Source organism: Alosa pseudoharengus, unplaced genomic scaffold (genome assembly GCF_046254945.1).
Source record: "Alosa pseudoharengus isolate Yale_2024_CS ecotype anadromous, Long Island Sound unplaced genomic scaffold, YU_APseudo_1.1 YU_APseudo_1.1_scf_18, whole genome shotgun sequence".
Lineage (NCBI taxonomy): Eukaryota > Metazoa > Chordata > Actinopteri > Clupeiformes > Clupeidae > Alosa > Alosa pseudoharengus.
The window spans coordinates 28,667,124-28,689,589 of NW_027468650.1; the positions used below are offsets into that span (position 1 = coordinate 28,667,124).

At 42.3% G+C, this 22,466-nt stretch overlaps 1 protein-coding gene across 1 annotated transcript in view; it reads left to right on the forward strand.

Moving 5' to 3' along the window:
- The first annotated feature begins 1,435 nt into the window (after positions 1–1,435).
- Positions 1,436–22,466, forward strand: part of ctnnd2a (catenin (cadherin-associated protein), delta 2a) — a 302,396-nt gene continuing 281,365 nt past the window's right edge. Inside the window, exon 1 of the mRNA XM_076290816.1 lies at positions 1,436–1,565. The gene's annotated coding sequence lies outside the window, so the exon portion shown is untranslated. The remainder of the gene's footprint in view (positions 1,566–22,466) is intronic.

A 22,466-nucleotide genomic window follows, 5' to 3' on the forward strand; every position in this document is an offset into this window, starting at 1 on the left:
ATGACATAATACATAAATAATGTGGCATAGAGCTCAAAGTCCTTGTTGGTGTACTTTGGCCTTGGGAGAAGACAGGTGTGTTTGCCTTTTCACCCATGACCGTGTGCTGTGCTTTATACTCTCTGTGTGTGCATGCCTAGCTCTGTTGTGTCCGATGGCTGATGGAGTGGCTCTGAGCTCCATAGAGTCTACAGTCAAACAAAGTCATTGGAACAGGCTGTGGCCTGTAGTCCACAGTCATCAAGCAGAGGATATGTCACTGAATGATTAGATTCTAGTAGGATAAAAAAAAAAAAAAAACATATTTTGTTACACAGTTTCACAATAACAGTTGCGTAATTTCTGGACAGGTTCTTTTCTAGAGCAGTGAGTCATTTCAGAGAACAGACCAATGGGAAGCGGGTCATTAGAAACGGAAGACGGAACAGGGGAGGCTGACAGTGACTAGTCCAATGGGACTCTGATGAGAGCACAGTGCCTTCTGTCCTATAAAAGAACATTTTGAAGACTGCTTTTGTAGAATGAATGTAGGTCACGCTTTGTTGCACTGACTGATTAATTTAAGCTTCTGTCCTTCCAGCAGTGTCATCCAGAAGACTTGTGTCCTTTACAAGTAAATATTCTGCACCCTGCAGAATAAATTTGAAATGCTGTATGCTTATGAGTGGTCACAATTTGCAGACCTGTGGTCAGTGCTTCGGAAGTAGACATGCAGTATGTACAGGATCTAATCGTGTGGGAGCTTTGGCTTTGTCTCATAAACTAAACAGTAAGAGGCTTCAACAGAAGAAACTAGATGAGATTGACATGGCACTGACATGCGCATTGCTGAAGAAAGCTCTTAAAACTTTACTGCATAATTCAAACTGTAGGCTACTATATAGGCTATAGGAGGGGGGTTTGGAGAGGTGCACACAGGTAGATACAAAGACACAGACTGACTAGTTTATTGCTTGATTGATTGATTGATTTCATAGGCCCTACCATATTAAGGTGTAAAAATTGACTCTCCTTCTCTGTACTTGGTTAGGTAGAGGTAAGCCTGCTGTGTGTATAGTTCAGTGTGAGAAACATCTGGTAAAATGTGATATTCTTGAGAAGTGCATGGCCTTGTGTTTAAACAAAGGTCCGTCATCTTAATTCTAGGAGGGCTACGTCACACATTTAGGTAATTGTGTGGCTCCGGCACTCTGCATCACATTTTATTAGCAGCAGATGTCGCTCTGTACCCTAGGTTGAGCGCGCGGCGAACTGGCTGAACAACCGAGATGATGCGAGCGCGTGTCTAGCGGGTGATGCTGGAATGGTACATGCCACGGTATAGCCTCGCGCTTTCTCGCCTGCTCAGTGCACACCGCAGTGATACTGTCTTGTGTTGTGCCTCCCGCTCGATTTCAGCCATCCAGCGGATGCCTCATCTCTCCTCCAGCACACACTGCAAATGGTTCACATCCGTCTGTTGCCGCTCTTGGGAATGAGAAGACTATTTTTTTCTCACTAAATCACGGATTGAAGGCAGGGTGTCCAGGAGAAGAACAGCGTTCGCTAGGACGTTATTGTAATTGGTGAGTTCGATGTTATCCCACCTGGCAGGTTTGTTGCCCATCTATTCCTGCATGATTTTAGCCTGTGTGCCACTGTAACAAATGTGGTTTCCTACGGAGTTCAGCAGGTTGGCTTGCAGCATCACTGGCGTCTGTTGTTTACTGCGCTAAAATATGAGATTACTTTTTAAACGTTAATACTGCATTTCTGATTTGCTTTTCTTGAAAACCAATTTGTTGTCAGTGCGGGAGACGGTGGTCCAACATGGTGATTGTCCGTTCTTGCTGTAAGTCAGTTTACAACTGTTTGCTGACCCAAATTCGAAGTGGGGGTGGATAAATACATATTTTTCAAATAAGCGAGTAAACAATGTTCCAGAGAGGAGATTTGGGAAGCTAATATGTGACATCGATACTTATTCAACCTGCACGTAATTCCAGGTAAAAATCAGGTTTACGACAGCAGATGAGGGATAACCATTTTCTTGCGTTCTTGCATCTAAGTAGAAATACTTCTGGTCAGCCTGGCACACTCGGTCATTGTTGTCGGGCGACATAGCGATGAATAAAGACTCGCATTTAATCCCCACAGCATGTGACAACAATGTTGCACAGCCATCAAAGGATCAGATGAGAGTTTAATTGTTGAGCCAGACGAACTCTGGGTATGTGCTGTGAAGTGTGTTTTGGATCAAGTTATATTACCTTCCATGCAATTCATTGCATATTGCGTTTGGGGGGCAAACGTGGAAATGCTCTTGTCTGCAACACAATTAGAATTGCAATCCATTCGCCGAGCCATGTATTTTACAGAGTGACGTTATTTCCTAATTTTCACCAGGCGCGCCTGCTTATGTGTTGGTCACGAATGTACACTAATTTTCAATGGAGATGTTCAAGGTAGCTTTACAAACACTGTTGAATTGTCACCAATCACCTATACTGTGTCACCAAGAGGAGCCTGTGGCTAAATCGCCACTTTGATGAGGATATTTCTCATGATGAACAGATAAAAAGAGAGATTTTTCGCACAGCATGCATCTAAGGAAATCCTCCTTATTATCACAAAGGGAGGGTTGTGTATGTGTATTGAGTATGACTGGTTTTAGGTGGGGTCTGAGCTGCTAATGAGTGTGACGACAGCATGGGGGGTAGTTGAAGCTTATAGACTACTGTCCAAAGGTGTCAAGTCAACCATAGCAGGGAAGAACAAAGGTCGTGATTTTGTATGAGTATACAAATTAATTGATTCCCATATGTCCTCAGTGCAAATCATCAAGTAGATACATGACTAACTGATGTCTCTGGTCACAACTGAGCGACCCCATTAGCAACATATACCCATTTACATTTATTCTATAGTGCAAATATGTACATGTAGTTGGCAGACTTACTGCACAGTTAGACATATTATATTAGATGTGATCCTTTGATATCAGACCCAGTGACATCTGTGTTTGTAGAACCCTGCTCTTTCAGCTGGGTAGAGTATGTTCAAGGGTCAACTTCACAGAGAGAGTTCACATGTAATCTGTTCATTTACAGAAACTGTGTGCATTCCATCAGATGGCTGTAATACTTGTCTGGGTTTCATATGCTAGTGCTTTGACAGAGTGTCTTAGCTACACTTTGGGTGGTTGCCAGCAGGGCATTTGGATGGCAACATGCCAGCAATGCACAGCTTTCGATCGACTTACTCATCATTGCTGTCGTGTCTTTACACACGTTTTGGGAGGCTGTCTCGTCTCGCTCAGCCATGTGTTGGGATTCGAGACGGACGACGCATGACTTTGTGTGTGGAGCTCGGTCTGTCCCAATGCGAGATTAACAGATGGATATCACGCCTGTCCTTCAGGCAGACACTGACAGAGCATAATCAACTCATGGTCAGGTGTTCAGCCACCCAGGCAGCTGTTCCAACACCACTGAAAAAAAATGTATCCAAACGCACATTTTGAGCAATGAAGTAATTATCATCCATTATTAGAATGGTACATTTCAGCTGAAACCCAAAGCATTAGCATACCAATAAGGTCCAGAGATGACAAGAGTGCATGCGTTGTCACTGATCCGTTGGTGCCTGTCGCCAGTCCTGCATAGCAGATTTAATAATTAGTTTGGCTATCAAGGTCTCCAAAGGGTAATTGTGCATCAAAGAATGCAGGCCTGTTAAGAGCCAATGATCATAATTTCCAGTGAATGAATTATTTATGGTGCGGAGCTTTAGGTGGGGCCTGTGTCATTAACCAGTGGGTGTAGCCCTACATTTGCCTAGTTCTCTACCAAGCTGCAGCTGTAGGAGAAAGATAGCTGTCTTCCCTATCTCTGATGCACGGCATGCTCGGATATAGTCTGTGACTGGAGTGCTACCTTTTAAACTTTAGTCGCTATATTCATAAATAGGCCACTTTTGAGAAAATTACGGCTGATTGTAAGATTATCCTCATTTTAACCCGGTTTCAAAAAAGGTTTTGTTAGATTTAATGCCAGTTTAATTGGCAGAGTTAACAGCTTTCAGTATGAAAGCACATATTACCGGATTTGTGCATTGCCTTAATATTTCATGTACACATATTTGATGGTGTCTGCTTCTGCTTTTTTGATTAGGCCTCGGTGTTATCTGTAATTTGTGCACAGACAGTGCTGTTGAGGATCTTGAACAGAGCGTGAGACACACTATCTCCTGATTTATTTAGAACTGAGCAGGCTTACTTACAAACAACTATTTAGCTCAAGAACATAATTGCAAGTTGAAGGCTTCAAGGAGGGAGGCAGTGTTTGCAGTTAGTCACAGGTTCCACCAAATTACTGAAAAAAGAATGTCAACAACTCAATATCTGTTTCTACATAGGAAAATACAGAATATATCTTGAGGGCATTCATGTCACTAGTGAATGGAGGCATAGCTGAGGAAAACAAAAAGGAACACACACAAATGTTTTTGCAATTGGTGCCAAAATCAATATGCAGAAGAGACAGAGCCATGAACTAGGCGGAGCTCTTCACTCATCAGGGTTTTCCCTATAGTATCTAATGGAGGTCTAATAGATCATAGCTAATGGAGCTAGCAGTTTAGGCTGAGACTGTTGGGATCATATCTCATCCTTCTGTGTAGGCCAAACATGATATATCTCATACACCACCCCAATATTTACATTTGGATTTCCTTTTTGAAACATTTGATGCATGATCTCAGTGTGCAGTATATGGCTTAGAACACCTAAATTGTGTTATAAACACACTTGACGCATGTGGGGTCCTCCCATAAATAGGTTCATTTGTCATAACTAACCTAGGTGATCGCACATGAGCAGTTATCCTTAGACGAGACTACACCTCTAGATGTTTGCTGTAGGAGTTTCTGCCGCTAAATACATATCAGGGCACCGGGCCCAGTGATTGAAGTCCCCAGTGGGAGTGTAGTTTGCTTAGCATACTACTTCCTTCCTTTTTAGGGAAAATAAAATCTATTAGAAGGTGTGATCAGCAGTTTTGATTTCAGAATACTTGATCGACTTCTCCATAGTGCATTACTCAGCCCAGTTATGATGTAGAGATGGCATACGTTTGAGTAGAGACCAATCTTTGCATTTGTATTTGATAACAATGCACACACTTACACTAAGTACTGTTTAAACATGTATGTCTCAAACTTATGTTGATTTTCCTTTCTTATCTTGATGTTGAACTCTGTGGGTCTGTTCACTTTATTTATTTTCTTTGTCCTCTGGGAAACAGTAGGCATGCATTCTGTTCCAGGACTAGGGTTTACAAGAGAAAATTAAATGCATTAAGACCAATGGCAATACATATCATTTTTTTCATATTGAACCCACTGAAGGTTCGTTTGGATAAGAAATAATATAAGATCTGCAGTGATATTTAGGCTAATACAAATGTTATAGCATTATAGATTTTTCTTCATTTTTCTGAAACAGCTCACAATCCCTCTGTACTAAAGTGACCTTGTAAAAGTGAGTTTTGTTACAGGTGTAAAAGAACCATATATAAAAATCCCAATCCCACCTCCACTGGCCTGCCACTGTATTGTATGACAATTTAAAGACCAAACTAATTTTATTAGAAGATCTATTTGAAGCACATTTAAAGCACATCTGGGGGTCTATTTAAAGCACATTTAATGCTATTTTTTTTAAGCAGTCACGGATGGTTAAGTGTCTTTGTTACAAGAGTAGACTCCAATATGAGCACAAAGCATGCTTGCATACCTTCATAGTAGTAACCTACTTATCTATGATGCCTATTTTGGCACGGCAGCAAATGAAGCATAGATCGCTGCTAGGGTTTGCAACCGATGATGTCATCGGCTGGCAGGCAGCTTTATACTGATTTGAGGTGATGGGAATTGGGGAAGGGGAAGAGGGCTGCCTCTGAGATCTGCTCACTAAAGCTGGCTCGAAACAATGATGTCAACTCTTTATTCTTTCGCATTCAGTGTCTTACTAAATGCTGCTGACAAGGAAGCGTAGATGGATGGGTGGATGGATGGATGGGTGGGTGGATGGATGTGTTCTAACAATGGAAATAAAGTTATTTTTGATAGTGAATGCATAGACAGAGATAGAGATGTATAGATAGAGGAGTGAGAGAGAGGTATATGCAAGCAAGAGAGAAATACAAATACAATACGAGAGAGAGAGAGAGAGAGAGAGAGAATCCATGCGTTTTCAACAATGTTCATTGGTGTGAAGAAAATCCTATTGATGAATCACACTTGTAAGTGATGCGCTGATGATCAGCGTTAACCTATACACTGTGCTGCAGGCCATCCCCTGTGTGTGTGTGTGTGTGTGTGTGTGTGTGTGTGTGTGTGTGTGTGTGTGTGTGTTTGCAGGCCTACAGTAGGCTGCAACTCTTATGACTACAGATGAGAACTCAGCATTGTATGAAGGTCAGCTGATTTACTGGCTAGGCAGGGGGCCAGACAACGGCCATGGGGTTTGGGGGTGTGTGTGTGTCTGTGTGTGTGTGTGCATGACTGTGTGCACTGTATATGGTGTGTGTGTACATGATGGTCATGTACTCTTTTTCTGTGTGTGTACTCGCGTCTATGTGTGTGTGTGTGTGTGTGTGTGTGTGTGTGTGTGTGTGTGTGTGTGTGTGTGTAAAAGAGAGAAAGAGAGAAATTAGTCTCTCCATTACACATGCCCCATTCCTCATCTCTGGCCCTCCCGACCCAACCAGCCCCTTGAATGGCTTCAGACAGCTTTGCTTGAGATCTTTAGTAACACAGATCCTCAGCTCGGAGTAGGAGTAATAATGACTAGATAAGGCGGTGCATTCTCCTATTCTCTCCCTTTGATCTCTCTTAACAAAGATTTTAGCCCTTTCTGATGGGATAAAAAAGATATTTCTGTATAGTAATTCACACACCCCAGTCACCATCTCCCTAGGGGAATTACAAGGGGGGTAGACGTAGGTACTCATTGTTCACTCGTTCATCTATCGGAATACTGATCACCTCCAGTGGCAAGGTCCTTTGACACCCCCCTGTGGATGAGGGGAGTTTAGAGCTTTTGGGGAAGTAGAGAGGATGGGATGCTTGTTGCTGCCATAGAACACATGACATTGTCTGGGGACTGACCGGTTCACCTGGTGACGGCTGTCAATCTTCCCACTACGCTTCACCCAAACTTTGTGTAAAAAACATTATTCAAATGTTCACATTAACTATTGAACAAAAGTAATGGTACTTACAATAAACACTCAATTTTCCAAAGGCATTTGCTTAAATGTTATGTTGGACCTTTCCAGTTTGACAGACATCGTGAATTTACCATCCCTGAGGTAAATTAGTGAAATTATGACCGTATTTACTTTAAGTCATATTGGCCATGTCCAGGGAGGCAAGTCCAGACTCAATTTTCCTTGCGGACTGTCAACGGTTCCTCCTCAAAAGCCCACCTAATTTACTCCCTTATGAAAACACTTCCCCATTGTTGGCAGCATAGCACTATGATGCTACTGAAGTTATTACTGTTGGACACGGGAGCAGAATGCAAGCCGGGGTTCTCCTGCCTCGCTTGTGTCTAAAGGAGTGTGTTGAGGCTGTGATAAGCGGGAGAATAGGACAGAGCACTGGAGACATGGTCCTTTGGTGCGACGCCTTCTTTCTGTCAAAAAATCAGGTTGACCTTGTAGATAATACAGGACATCGTCCCTGTTTGTTACAGTGGAGTGCCCACGGAATGAGTTCCCCCAAGACCTTGCTGAATATTCAGACTTTATTCACAGACATAGATTCTCTCTCTCACACACACACACACACACACGCACACACACACACACACGCGCGCACACACACACGCACACACACACACACACACACACACGCGCGCGCACACACACACACACACATGCACACACACACACACACGCACATACACACACACACACACACACACACACGCACACGCACATACAGTACATACACACACACACACACTCACCCCCCCCCCCCCCACACACACACACACACATACATACACACACACCACACACACAGACTATACACATACACACTCTGACCCATACATATGGTTGTATAAAGCACACAGGGATCGCAGTAAGGGGAAAAGGTTTTAGCAGGTATAATTTTCTCAACTCATTGTTACTATGAAAGGACTTGGGTTAGTGATGCCAGTGATGTTTTTGTTTCTTTATGTGTACAAGTCTAAGATAGGGAAATTTTGGTAATTAGGACGATGCATTAGCAGAACATCGCCAAAGGCTCATTGCTGACCTCACATTTCATTACAAACAGGTGCAAATTACACAGGTATAGTCATTGTGTGTCAACCCATTTTGGAGACAAAGAGCTGTTTTTGTTTGAAACGGCCACTCAAAACAAAGAAAGCTTGTTATATCACAATGTATAATACACATAGTTGGAACACTGTGTAAAATATAAAGAGAATGCAATAGTTTGCTAATCATATTTAACTGAGAATAGTGCAAATATATCTGTTTTTCCATCTCAAATATGAATTTAGTTGTACAAATTGTCTTGATCAATGTACCGGTACGCACTGCTTTGCATATGATTAATGATTACAAATTATGACCAATGAATTGGTCTTGAACCTGTATCTATCTATCTATCTATCTATCTATCTATCCAACTCATTCTAAGAAGTTTTTGTATTTGCACTAAATGCGTGTTGGTATAGCCAACATTTTACAGTTGGTCACAAATCCATGTTTACCATGTGATACACATACTGTAAGCTGTGTCTGTAAAGGTCATCAGTGAGGTTAGCCAACACAGAGAGTTGCAAATGCTAACTGTATTATGATCAGCAGATAAAGTCGCTTGGGCGTTCGTTCTGACAGCAGTCATCCTACCTGCTGTCATGCTGCAGTCCAATTAGCTGCAATCAGACATAGCAGCAGGGTTAGCCTGGCAATGGTAGTGTAAGCTGGTACACACTCGCTGAAGGAGAGAACGACTTCATCAATGTGGCAGTTTGTCTCTCTGTCCAGTCTTAGCTGATCATGACCCTGACTGCAACAGCTGAGTGAGTAAGCACGGCTCACACAGGGCACTGCAATTGGTGTATTAATTAGCTTGTAGGAGCAAATATTTAAGAGTTAATGATGACCTAGTCATAATATGCAATGGACTGTGTATGTTGGCATTACAATTCATGTTTCCATAATTTGATCCATTTTGTTCTAACTACAGTTTTTTCCTCAGTCACTTTGGTGCATTTCTTAAATCATCATTAATCATTTGTAAAGCAGTATGTACATTTCTCAAAACAATTTTGTACAAACAAATTTAGATTTGAGATATGAACCAGTGCAAATGAGAAAACCTGCAACATAATAGATTGTTGCTTACACCCTCCCTACATTTGCAGAATTAGTCACATTATATTTGTTGTTTTGAGCACACAAATTCGCCACAATGCTTCATGTCCTCTCTTCATCCCGGTCCAGATGAGCTTGACCCTCAACACACAAGCTGCATGGCTGTCTGCACAATGCACAGTCTGTTCCAGGACTAGAGATTCATTCAGCATGTGTGTGCTGTAGAGCCTCAAGACTGAACAGTCTGACACAGCACAGTCAGCTGAATGTTTCTTGTCGAGTCACTGCATTAGAATTCAGAAAGAAAGTTTCGTTTTATGTTCGCCAGAAAGCTCTCTGAGGTAAAAATAACTCAGCCGTCACATAATAGCAGTCGTGGCCTACTGGTTAGGCCTTCGGGCTTGGAACCAAAGGGTTGCCGGTTCAATCCCCGTCCAGTGGGAACGGTTGAAGTGCCCTTGAGCAAGGCACCTAACCACTCACTGCTCCCCGAGCGCCGCTGTAGCAAGGCAGTTCACTGCTCCGGGTTTTGTGCTTCACCTCACTGTGCGTTCACTGTGTGCTTTGTGTGTTCACTAATTCATGGATGGGATAAATGCAGAGACCAAATTCCTTGTATACGCAGGTATACTTGGCCTAGAAACCTGATTTACATTTTACATTTAAAGGACAACCCAGCACTTTGGTTTGTCACCAGTTCTGAGAAAGAGAGATGGAAGAGACATGTGCATGATATATATTATTATTTATATTACATCATTTTGTTAACACCACGGGGCCACCTATTCCGCTGGGTTTACTAGAGAACGGACAGGTTTTAAAGGAGACTTTAAAAACTACAAGTGGCCCCCTCTCCCAATGTTTTTACTCCAAGAGAGCAAGATAAATCTAAAAAGAAAGGACCTAAGGCATGCTACTGAAGAGAGTGGGGGTGGGGGTGGGGAGAGAAACCATCATTTTGAGGCCACTTATTCCACCACATTTCACAATTTAGAACTCAGTGCACCTTGGAAGATGGAAAGGCATCATGTTGTAGAATGATGAAGCATAATAAGGCAGTGAGTGTGGGAGTTCATTTAGCCTTTCATCATGCTCTCCTCCAGTGGCTAATAAGTGATTCTTAAGATCACTGGCAGAAGGGATGTACTGTACTGGATGATTAAAACAAAAGAGCTTTATCTCTTTATCCTAAAGGGTAATAACTTGCTCCGGTAGGTACCTGACACTTTAATATATCTTAACTGTGATCGGCATGTTTCTGTGTTTGTGTGTTTGTATCTTGTATTTATAAAGTGCTTTCTGTCTTTGTATTATTGGCCTAGTGAATTATTGATGTGACACACTGCGCACACAGTGAGGAGATGTTATTGTTAGTTTGACAGTCAACTCACGCCTCTTGGTATTTGACTGATGAGGTCACAGGAACTTTCCCGGTGCTTCACCCATATGGAAAAAGAGGTTGGACATTAAAATGGCTTATGCGAAATGCATGGCATATAATATAAAATCTATTATGCATTTTTGTATGTTAGTTGATATGAAAGGATGAAGATTTTTACATATTTTTTCATGGACTATTATATAGGCCAATGAAGGGTCTGTGTGCTACATGTAGTGGTTCAGTAGAGGCTTTTACCCAAATCAACATACAGCAGCACAGATATTTTTCAGTGTCATTAACATCTTGCTGTACTTGAGGGTTGAAGAGGGTTATAGTGTGGAAAGGAAATGACTCTATTTGCCATCACACTCTTATGTGACACTTTCACAAGATGTAACACCCTTCCTTCATGAGGAGGTTGCAATCACTTTAACCTCCTGTCAAAAACCTTGTTCATCAGCCTCCACAACAGCACGTTTATGGGTTATTACATGATAGCCGCCCGCAGCTGATTATCTAACACAGGCCACAGCACACATCGTCAGGGCTGGTCTGTCTCTCCCTGTGATGATGAACGACATCAGGTGAGGCCTCGCAGACAGCTGATCGCGAATCATGTCGGGGGACATGCATTTCCGTAGAAACACAAAGATAATAGGCTTTTTTTTTCTGGTGATGATAAATCCTGGAGTGTCGTCACCTCAGGCTGTCCAGGTAATGAAATTGCCGGCTGTCGGGGGAGGTCGCCCGAGAGGCCGTGAGCAAACGATAGAATGGCGCCCCTCGTTGTTTCCCCAGATGCTTGAACATTGATTGTTTGCTTGGCGATTGTGATCTCCCAGTGTATATCCATTGAAAATTAAATGGGAGGAAAAAAGAAAGCTGGTAATTGTGCCGGGGGTCTGATAAAAGTAATGCTGACTTATCAGCTGAGATAAGCCTGGAATGTGACGGCCTCTGTTGAATTGTCCCACTTCGCAGAAGACAGAATTCTGGTGATCTTCATTGAGTTTGGTTTGAGTCTGCTATGAGGATAGGGAGAGTCTGGCAAATGCTTTAGCACTTTCATAAAGGAAGTTGTGAAATAAGACGTTGAGTAAAATGTTTTTGTTTGGGAATGTGGCCGATCGTGATATAAGCAATTACAAATTGGTAGAATATTTGGTAACACTTTACTTGACAGTATCGACATAAGACTGACATGACACTGTCATGAACACATGACACTGTCATGACACATGAACCCGAACCCTAACCCTAATCCTTACCCTAAACCTAATCCTAACCCTAACTTGTTATGACAAAAATGTTTATGACTTGTTTATGACACGTTCATGACAGTGTCATGTCACTCTTATGTCGATACTGTCAAGTAAAGTGTAACCGAATATTTAATGTTATGGAAAGACCAATTGAAAAATTCTGTAAAAACATAGACATCCTACAAATCTGTGGTGAAGAGCTAGCATACACATTATCCTGTAAATTGGATAATGCCCTTCAACACGCAAGGCAGGTCATGTATTGTATCTTTTTCTTCTTGATCATGATTAAAGCAATTACAGAGGAATTAGTATAACATTTCATTTGTTATTACTTGTTATTCATATTGTTACTAGTGTTGCACAATGTGTGTGTGTGTGTGTGTGTGCATGTGTGTGCATGTGTGTGCACGTGTGTGTGTGCGTGTGTGCATGCATATGTGAGAGAGAGTGAGTGTATGAGAGAGAGAGACAGAGAGAGAGTGTGTATGTATGGGTCTGTGATAGGGCTGGGACAACGCGTCGACGTAATCGATGACGTCGACGCAAAAAATAAGCGTCGATTCGTCAAGCATAACGTGTGCTGCTAAATATTTTTAATTTGACACCTTCAGTGTTTTCCATACGTTGACTAATCTGTGGCTGGGCACCACGAAATCAAAACCGGTCACCACACATTGATGTTCTATGTTGTAGGCCTGCTATTTAAATTAAAGATAAGATAAAATAATTTCATTGAGCTGCACTTGCCACTTACTCACACAGCCTTTCCTCGCCCCGCCCGCTCTCTCTCGAGCCCGCTGCTCCTCCTCTGCATGTGCATTTAACAAAATATTCACGATTGTTGTTGCCACATAGAAGCACTGCATAGAACACAGTGGGCTACATTGCTATTAAATCCGCTTAGCATTGTGACCATGCTGCGCAAATTTGTTCAAAACCGCTGCAATAAAGTTAAAGTAAACTCTGCTAAGGTCTTATCACAACATAGTACATTGAGGAGACTAAACGAAGTTAAGTTACAGTATGCAATCAAGCAGTAGCCTTATCTCAAAGCTAACGTTAGAATACTGTTTGGATGTCAAGTTTAGCATGCTTACTTGCAGCTGCTTGTATTACTCATGCAGGGCTCATTTTATTGACTCTGTTTGCAAAATCCAGATGGAAATGGAAAAATGTTTTCCAAGACTCAAAAGTGCTTGTCCAAAGGAGAAGTACGAACTGTTATTTGAACTACGTTATGAATTGCATCCACACATGATTCCCACACGAACGTCTTAAAATGACTAACTGAAACTTTATTGAATGCTACCTCTGACTAAGAATACATTACTTTGCACTTGTAGTTACTTCTTGCACTTCAGTCTTTTATTTTGGAATCTTAAGAGCAATAAACATATATTGCAGTGTTAAATAATTCATGTTTTTTCATTCAGATATGTAAATAAACATGTATAAGTTGCTATTAGTGAATTAATGGGGAGAAAATCGATAATCGAATCGAATCGAAATCGAATCGGACTGAAAAAATGAATCGTTAGATTAATCGATGCATCGAAAAAATAATCGCTAGATTAATCGTTTAAAAAATAATCGTTTATCCCAGCCCTAGTCTGTGAGCACATATGCGTAGGTGGATTGATGGTGCCAGCTTTTTTACAGACTTTGATTTACAAAGATTTTATTTACATATTAGAGAGAAATTACATATATGAACATACTCATTCTAATAAATCTTCCATTTAATATCAGAGATAATTATTTTAAGTCATAATTAACCAATTAATCTAATTAGCCTAATTAAACAAATACATTTAGTATTCTTCAGTAGTATTGCTTCATTACTACTGAACTTGATGGTTAATGCATTAAATTAAATAAAGCAAGTCTCAGATATGAAGGATTACTCAATTACGTTGCCCATTTTATTCTGTGTAGTTTGCCTTCACCCTTTGAGCTATAACCGAGCCTGACAATAGTCTTGAATTGTCTTTTGGCATATTCACACAGGTCATAAACTTCCAAACAGCACGCAAGGTTTACAGTTTATTTGCATTGCATACCCATGCTGCAGCAGAATAGGCAGTGGGCTGGAGATATATTCAGCTTACAGAGGGATTTAAATGAAGGAGTTGAATTCAATTCTGCACGGCACATTAAATGTCGAAGTTGCAAATTATTGTGTGAATTTTCTTCCTCTGGTCGGAGATGACACTTCTGTCTGTAGTCCAGGACTATCAAGGCAAGGGAGTTATATTCATTATTCAGGGTTTAATATCTAATATTAGGTGGGAGTGAATTGGTGCTATCAATCACTGCAGATGCACATTTTTGCAGAAAAAGTAGAATTTCCCAAAGAAAGTATCTAAGACACACACACACACACACACACACACACACACACACACACACACACACACACACACACATATATACACACACACACACACAGGATAATTTAATTTCAATTATAGAGTTATTATTTCTTGAGGAATAATCATGATTTCACATCAGTCTACTTGGTCTTTCACTGAATATTAGAATCCAAAATGAATGTTGTCACTGTAATCTGGAAATTATAGAATATTTGGGATAATACACATAAAAACAGTCTGGGTCATCATGTAAGAAATGGAGGGTTACAAAGCCAAGCGTTTTTCATAATATTTGTAATTCCTAAATACCGGCAGTGTCTGGAGTGGGTCATTCCTAGAACCTGTATGTGCTAGATGGTAATTCAGGGGCAGTTCCATTTCAGAATCTGTCTGCCAATTGTATACACTAACAGAACAAATAAGTTGTTAGATGTAAGTAAGTAAGTAAATATTTATTGGTATAGCGCATTTTTCATCCACAGAGTGCTCCTCAAAGCGCTCCACAGGCAAACAACATGGTAGACGAAGCACATGGACAGTATACTGTAGCATTAGTCTGAAAGAGGACCCTCATGGCAAGTCAGTACTCTGGCTCACAGATGAGATAGTCATTGTGTGATTTGTATTCAATGGCATGGTTTGGAGGGGGGGAAAGAAAAGAAGAAGAAAAGTGAATTTTGTTGAAATGTAATCAGAGGAGAATGGTCAAGTATTTATGAATACATCGAACTTTCAGGATAATTTAATAAATATTTGCTTTTGAATTGCGATGGTAAAATACTTCCACTGTCACCAAATGACACGGCACAGCGGCAACAAGGGACCTGCAGTAATTCAGCAGTTCTAGGACTGAGAGAAAATTATTTTCATTATTTTCTTTGCCACATTCAATCTCATGTCAACGTCTGCATGAAATCTGATCACTTGAGCTATAACTGTTGACACCAGGCTGCTTCTCAGATCTGTAGTGCAGTGAAATTAAACTTAAATTGGTGCATTAAACTATAACCAAAACGTTTCAGAAGTGCAGCAAACACCACTTATAAATGACAGTTTAAAATGCTGTTGTCAACTCAATTCCAAAGAAAATACATGTCCATATCTGCTTAACCCTGTCGCCATCAGCGCAGCCATTGGTTGTGTTAAATGCACTGCTCTATCTGTCATCATACAAAGCCCGCCTTATGCTGGATAATCGATTGGATTGGATCCTGGGTTTGTTGAGATGGGCGTCAATGGGATCCTTTCTAGACAAACCTGCAGAGCAAATTCAAATTTGCTAACAGGTTCGTCTGGGTTCATCCAGGCTACTAAAACAGTCCAAGTGTTGAGAAATGTAAGCCTGGTAATATAAATTTGGAAAAAATACTTTTCAGAGAGTTGCCAAGCACTCAGCAGCGCTGTAGCCACTGTCCAAAAATTAAAAACATTTTCTGAACTGAGGTGTTAACATTTTTTTGAGTGCTGTGACACCTGTACCTTAAAGCTTGAATTCATCATGACAAGGACACAATCCTTTGAAAAACTGCTATTTGTCAAGTTATATCGCATTTTATTCACTCACGTAGTCCTCGTGCCCCACATGCACACATTTTTGGGGACCTATTTTGTCCACATACTTTCTAAAAAGAAGAGAAAAGAAGGAAAACAAGTTTTGTCTGAGAGCTGAGTGCTTTTAGCCGGCCTTGACTCATGAAAAGGCTCATGCCTCAGTAGAGGTTTGTGATGAAATGATGAGTCTCTCAGTATTATGAGTTTCTCTCTCAGTCTCAACTCACACGGCGTTTTGATTGAAGTCAAATGGACCCTATAATCTGAGCATGAAAATGGACGGTGGAATCTAAAAAGACACATGTGCAGTCATGGCTTCAGAAAAAGAGGGTCTGGTCACAACGTTCCCCTCATAGGGCACGTATGGTGTAGTGATTTCAAAGTAATGGTCTTAAACCTTTACTACAACAGCAACATTTCTCTCAATGCCTCAGGTAATCATCAATGGCATTGGTTAAACAGAAACACACTGTTTGTCCTTGTCGTTCATGATAAGGTCTTCCTAACCACCTTTATACAGTCAGCAAATGCATTCAATCATTCAATCATCCTTTTTGCAGATGGATTACATTTTTTGCATCAACTAATAGTGCAGCAGTGTGTTTGTTTCTGGCTGTTTGCTTGCTTGACTACCCTTGGCCAAGCACTGCCTGTACGGCAGAGAAAGCAAATCATTCCCAGCTAGGCATAACAATGGAGCTATCGTATGCATAAAGCTGTATTAAATGGTGAAATACCCAGAAGGCCCTCCTGTCCCGCTCATCCGCTCACCTCACTCCTAAAGTCATGTTTCTGCATACCGTGAGAAGCACATTTCACGAAAACACAATTTCACAATTTCTCCCGCACAGTACCGTGACGTGATAACAGACACGTGTGCATTCATAATGTGTACACCGTAGGTCGATACGCATAAAGCGATACGGCCGACACTTTTTGTGGGTTTATCAGGATGGGATGGTGTAGCAGGATCACATGCGCTGGCGGAAAACGAGGATACCAACACACAACAGTCCTCCGGGTTAGGAGCCAAACACAAGGGAAAAATAATGATGTGAGGAAATCTTTCTCGTTCCTGCGGAGTGACATTAATAACTGAGGAGATTAGATTTCAATTTGTACTTTCAAGTCAGAGTGTTCCGCATTAATCTGACAGGGTAGGATAATGGCAAAACAATTACAAAGGAAGCGGCATTTCGGCTCTGATGGAGAACGGCACAGAGGTGTTATTTGTCGAGGTATCGTGCGGTGTTTTTTCCCCGGCTTTGTGAAATGCAAGAGAGGCCATTTTCATGAACGGTTGCACATAGAAGAATGCTGGCCCACTCGGCTGGAAATTGTGGGTTTAGAGAATCTCTCATTTCTCCTCACATGCTTGGTGTTTGTTGAGCTGGGTTAGTTAATTAAATCTGTTGTTACCCCAGAAGATGAAACTGTTCAGCAGAATCGTCTGGCCTGCTGCCTGGTTGGACTTGTTTGGAGTGCTTATCCACCTTTGCCCTACTGCTATGGTGGTCAACATAATGGTGCAGGTCATGAAGAGATTTGTTTTGCGTGTTCCAGAACGAAGCTTTTTTTTTTTTTTAAACAGTAACAACCTTCCTCTCTGCCTCGCAATTAAAATGAAGCCAAAGGCCACTTGGAGTCCACTTTACAGCTGACCTGGTGTAGGCTGAAAAGGACAACATTGTGCTTGTCTATGACTATCACTAAGTAAAAAATATCAATATAAACATATCAGCTAATTGAATAGTTGATTATCATATAGTTCAACAAAGGAAAGGATTCAAGGTTTTTTAGTATAGTTTGTTTTGCTTGTTTCTCAAGCCAAACTGTAGATTCAAAGCTGTCATCTTTTCAGAGACCAGGGTATGGGGAGAAGGAGTATGTTTGTTTGTTTGAGAACATGAGTATGATCACAAGCGGTGATGGGATATGCTAAATAAATAACATAAAATAAAATAATGATTTTAGATTCATCTCTAGGTGTGCAAATTGAAGTAGAGTGTGTAATAATGCATTGTGCTTCGAGTGAACTGGGTTGACTCTGACAGCTGTGAGTCTTGGGCTTGTGTGCTTCAGTGGAAGTGCCAGTGTGTGTGTGTGTGTGTGTGTGTGTGTCCTGACACACACCTGAGGCAGGTTGGCAGGCCCTTCACCACTCTCACACCTCTCCTCCTCCTCACCTCTTGGTACCCGCTCCTCCCGACAACACCAACTTTCCATTCACCATCGGGGCGAGGCGGACCAGAAACAACAAGGAGGTGGACATGGAGGAGGAGGAAGAGGTGTCACCGGGAAACCAGGTGTCATGGTAACAGTGATATCCTCCTCTGCCAGGACTGCGGGAAGCTTGTCAGCGTGACCGGTGACTCATTTGAAAGGGGCTGATACGGAGAGGCTGTTTTGACAGGGGGGTTTTCCCGATGGTTCACACGCGTATACGCTCGGTCCAACCACAGGCATGTGGACAGACAGGTGAGGGACTGGCCAGAAACAACAGAGAATGAAGAATTGCTGTCAAGAGCTCAAATTCCCCATCTGTCAAGATGTAATACTTATCCCGATCTCTGTAATACCATGGCAAATAGAACTGCGTATAGGCACATTTTCGGGAAGAGTTTCTTTCTTGCTTTGTCTTTTTTTCAGGGTTGGGTGTGTGTGTGTGTGTGTGTGTGTGTGTGTGTGTGTGTGTGTGTGTGTGTGTGTGTGTGTGTGTGTGTGTGTGTGTGTGTGTGGGAGGGGGGGGGGGGATAGATCTGTATTTACTTTTTTGTGGGGCTTGACAATTCTCTAAATGTCTGGCCTATTCTCCAGACGGGGCGCCTGGCTCTGTCAGAGCTTTCATGTCTTATCTCAACTGGAGAAATGAAATGTCAGCCACACAGCCAGTGGGAGCAGAGCTCTGCAGCCAGCGCGTAGAGATATGCTTCATGTCAAACAGTGCAGCAATTACAGCTTGGACTAAAGCCTCCCCACCTGAACGCAGGAGTCCTGGCAAAAGGCTAGCCGCCTGTAAAGATGACTAGTTTATTATATTTGACAAGGGATTTTTTTTTATGTAGGTTTGCTTCATCATTTAATCCGAATCCTCTCTGATTCTCTCATTTTCAATGTCTGCTTCTGTTTTTTCAGTTCGGTAGTCTGTCATTGTCCATTTCTCTCTCTCTATCCCTCTTGAGACCCTAATTTGATAAATATGCACAACAGGTTATTTTATCACAAAAACAAAGAGGGCATCACACAAAGCTATTTGACTGTGATAACTAGTGCAAATTCATTTGGTATCTTCGTAACATGCACACACTCCTAAGCTCCTTTGGGGGCATGTCTTTACCTGATTGATAAAAAAGTAGGCAATGTCATGCAGACTGTTTTGTGTAAGATGTTCTGCCACTTGTGTCTTTGAAATGTAACACCTAACATTATCTGATCACCTAACCTAAACACTTTGACAGTATAATTTCCCTAATATCTAATGTGTATATAGGCTATACCTAAAACAGTGCTATCTGTTTGGACCACTGATTAAGTTGGATACTCAAATCAGTGTGGATAAATAAATCTCTTCATATGCTTTTGTACGAAACAAACACAAATGATAAAACAGAATTGAAAAAGCAGGTTAACAGTATTACCAATTTGCCGACTTGCTAAATTGCTGTTGGAATCGATGCTATTTCTCGACAAGCGAATGTGATTACACCCGTTTTCCGGTTTACTGTAGCCTTTCGACTTTCAGAATAGACCTTATTAGCCTGACCAGGCCCTAAACTGCCCATGCACTAACTGGAGAAGGCCTGAAGGGCGTCATAATAGCTGATATGTGTTGAACTTGAACCAAACAAATGATTGTCAAATGTCTCTTGTCACCACAGCACATGTCAGAATACCTGTTAAAGACACTAATTCAGCAGCACACCCACAAGTTAATTTGTCGTTTGTCGTAGCCTGTGTGCATTTTTGTCTTCTTTTACTGTCTTTCTCTCTGGCTATTTCTCTGTCTTCTGCCCTCAAACCCTGTATTCTTTCTTTCTATCTTTCTTTCTTTCTTTCTTTCTTTCTTTCTTTCTTTCTCTCTATCAGTCATCTTGGCTTAGACGGCGTGAAGCACAGTGTTCTGTAGTTTCACTACCCTTTGTTTGAAGACCTCCTCCTTGCTTGTTTGTTTGTTTGTTTGTTTGTTTGTGTTTGTTTATTTATTTACAGCCTTGCAAGGCTCTTGGCAGCTCTCCCACTGCATTAACTCCGGGCCGGAATTGACATTGAGTGTGGGAAGAAGATCAGGGTGGCTGCCAGAGTTTCCCTGCCTTGTTCGCTGTCGACTTTCACAGCGGAGCGGGGAAATCACTCAATAACCGGACAAGCTTGCTGGCAGTATGAGAGAAAGGGAGAAGAGACAAAGAGTGAGAGAGATGCACATGGACGTATCCTCAGGGGGAGGTAGGGAGATGGAGAGAAAGAGAGAGTCAGGGGCAGAGGGAGAGAGAGGGATAGAAACAAAGGGATAGGGAGGAGAGAAAAAGTTGTGGGAGGCTGAGAAGCACCACGAAGTTTCCATGAAGGCAACATGTTGTGTGTATGACATGATGGCAATGTGTAGACTTACTGTGGTCTGCCCATAAGTTTCCATGCAAATTGTGTAAATCCCACATGTGTAGTATTATTACAATGTGTTGCGTGGTAGTTGCACTGTAGACAGTACATTTTCACAAACAAACCTCATCCACAAGGGGGCACCAGCTTGCCTCTTTCACCTGCTAGCTACCAACTAGCTATTTAAAGCCATGAAGCAGCATTAATGGGGGAATTGGTTTGGCCAAAGATTGTGTATGGCGGAGCAAGATAGTTTGTCGTAGTTCATATCTATGGGCGCGAAATGGGGATCGAGTCCTGTCTGCAAAGAGGCGTGTCGTTGACGTATTGATGAGCGTACGTAGCAACCGGCCAACAGCGCACACCTGATATAAGGTGACCATTAGTTCCTACATTCTGACTTCCACGTTATTGCACACACTTAGGTTAGGGACTCTGATCTAGGCAACACAAATTCCCTAAACTTGTTGTGAGTTTGTTGCCGGGCCTATGACTTCCTAACAGTATTGTTTAGATAGATAGATCTTCATCCCTTTTTTTATTATGGTCTGTAATACTGTAGTGTTTTTTTTTAAAAACGATATAGGCTACTTGTTAAAATGCCCTGTGCTTGGCTGCGCGGGTGAAACCGTGGTAACTGTGTGAACTGTTGTCTACTCCTGATGCAGCTGTCAGCCAGCCTCTGCTTGCCATGTGCCTGCAGGAGGCAGTGAACAGCACAGGTGAGCGTAATGTCCAACAGCGGTGAAGTGGTGTGACGCACAAAGTAGAGCTGGGCAAAATGGACAAACATTTTTATCAGGCCAATAGATGGCTGAGGTAGTTCTGTTTGACCTAAGTATGCAAGTGGCATAGTGGTGCAAGTTATGTAAGAGCAGCAGAAGTGTGTTCAGAAGTGTTTTCAGGACAGCAGGACAACAACAACAACAAGTTGCAAAGTGTGCAAGTGTACAAGTGGAGTAGTGCAAGGCAGCCATTGTGGGTCCAAAGTCCAGGATGTTATGTAGCTGAGGGTAGAGGGGGGAGAGAGTTCAGCATCCTAACAGCCTGGTGTATGAAGCTGTTGGTGAGTCTGGTGCGGGGTGACTTGCATCACTCACAATTGTGGTCGCCTTGCGGGTGAGGTGGGAGGTGTAAATGTCCTTCAGGGAGGGGAGTGAAGCACCAATAATCCTTCCAGCTGTGTTCACTATGCGCTGCAGGGCTTTCCTGTTGTATTCAGTGCAGCTTCCGCCCCACACAGCGATACAGCTGGAGAGGATGCTCTCAATGGTGCCTCGGTAGAATGTGGTCATGATGGCTGGTGGAGCACTTGCAGGAAGTACAGGCGGCGCTGAGCTTTCTTCGCCAGTGATGCAGTGTTGGTGGTCCAGGAGAGGTCTTCACTGATGTGCACCCCCAGGAATTTGGTGCTGCTCACTCTCTCCACCACAGCACCGTCGATGGTCAGTGGCAGGTGTTGGGTGTGACCTCTCCGGAAGTCAACAACAATATCCTTGGTCTTGCTGACATTCAGCAGGAGGTTGTTGTCCCTGCACCACGTGGTCAGAAGGTCGACCTCCAACCTGTATTGAGTCTCGTCGCCCTTGGTGATGAGACCCACCAGAGTCGTCAGCAAATTTCACTATGTGGTTGTTGCTGTAGGTTGCAGTGCGTCATGCGTCAGCAGGGTGAAGAGCAGCGGACTGAGCACGCAGCCTTGAGGGGCCCCCGTGCTCAGTGTGATGCTGCTTGAGATATTATTGCCAACACGTACTACTTGAGGCCTCTGACAGTCCAGCACACATGTCCACACACATATTATTGCCAACACGTACTACTTGAGGCCGCCCAGTCCAGCACATTTTTTCCACAAAAATAAATCACGCTGAAAGGCCTATATGATTCTAACTGTCTCACTAAATTGCATTATCCACACTCAATT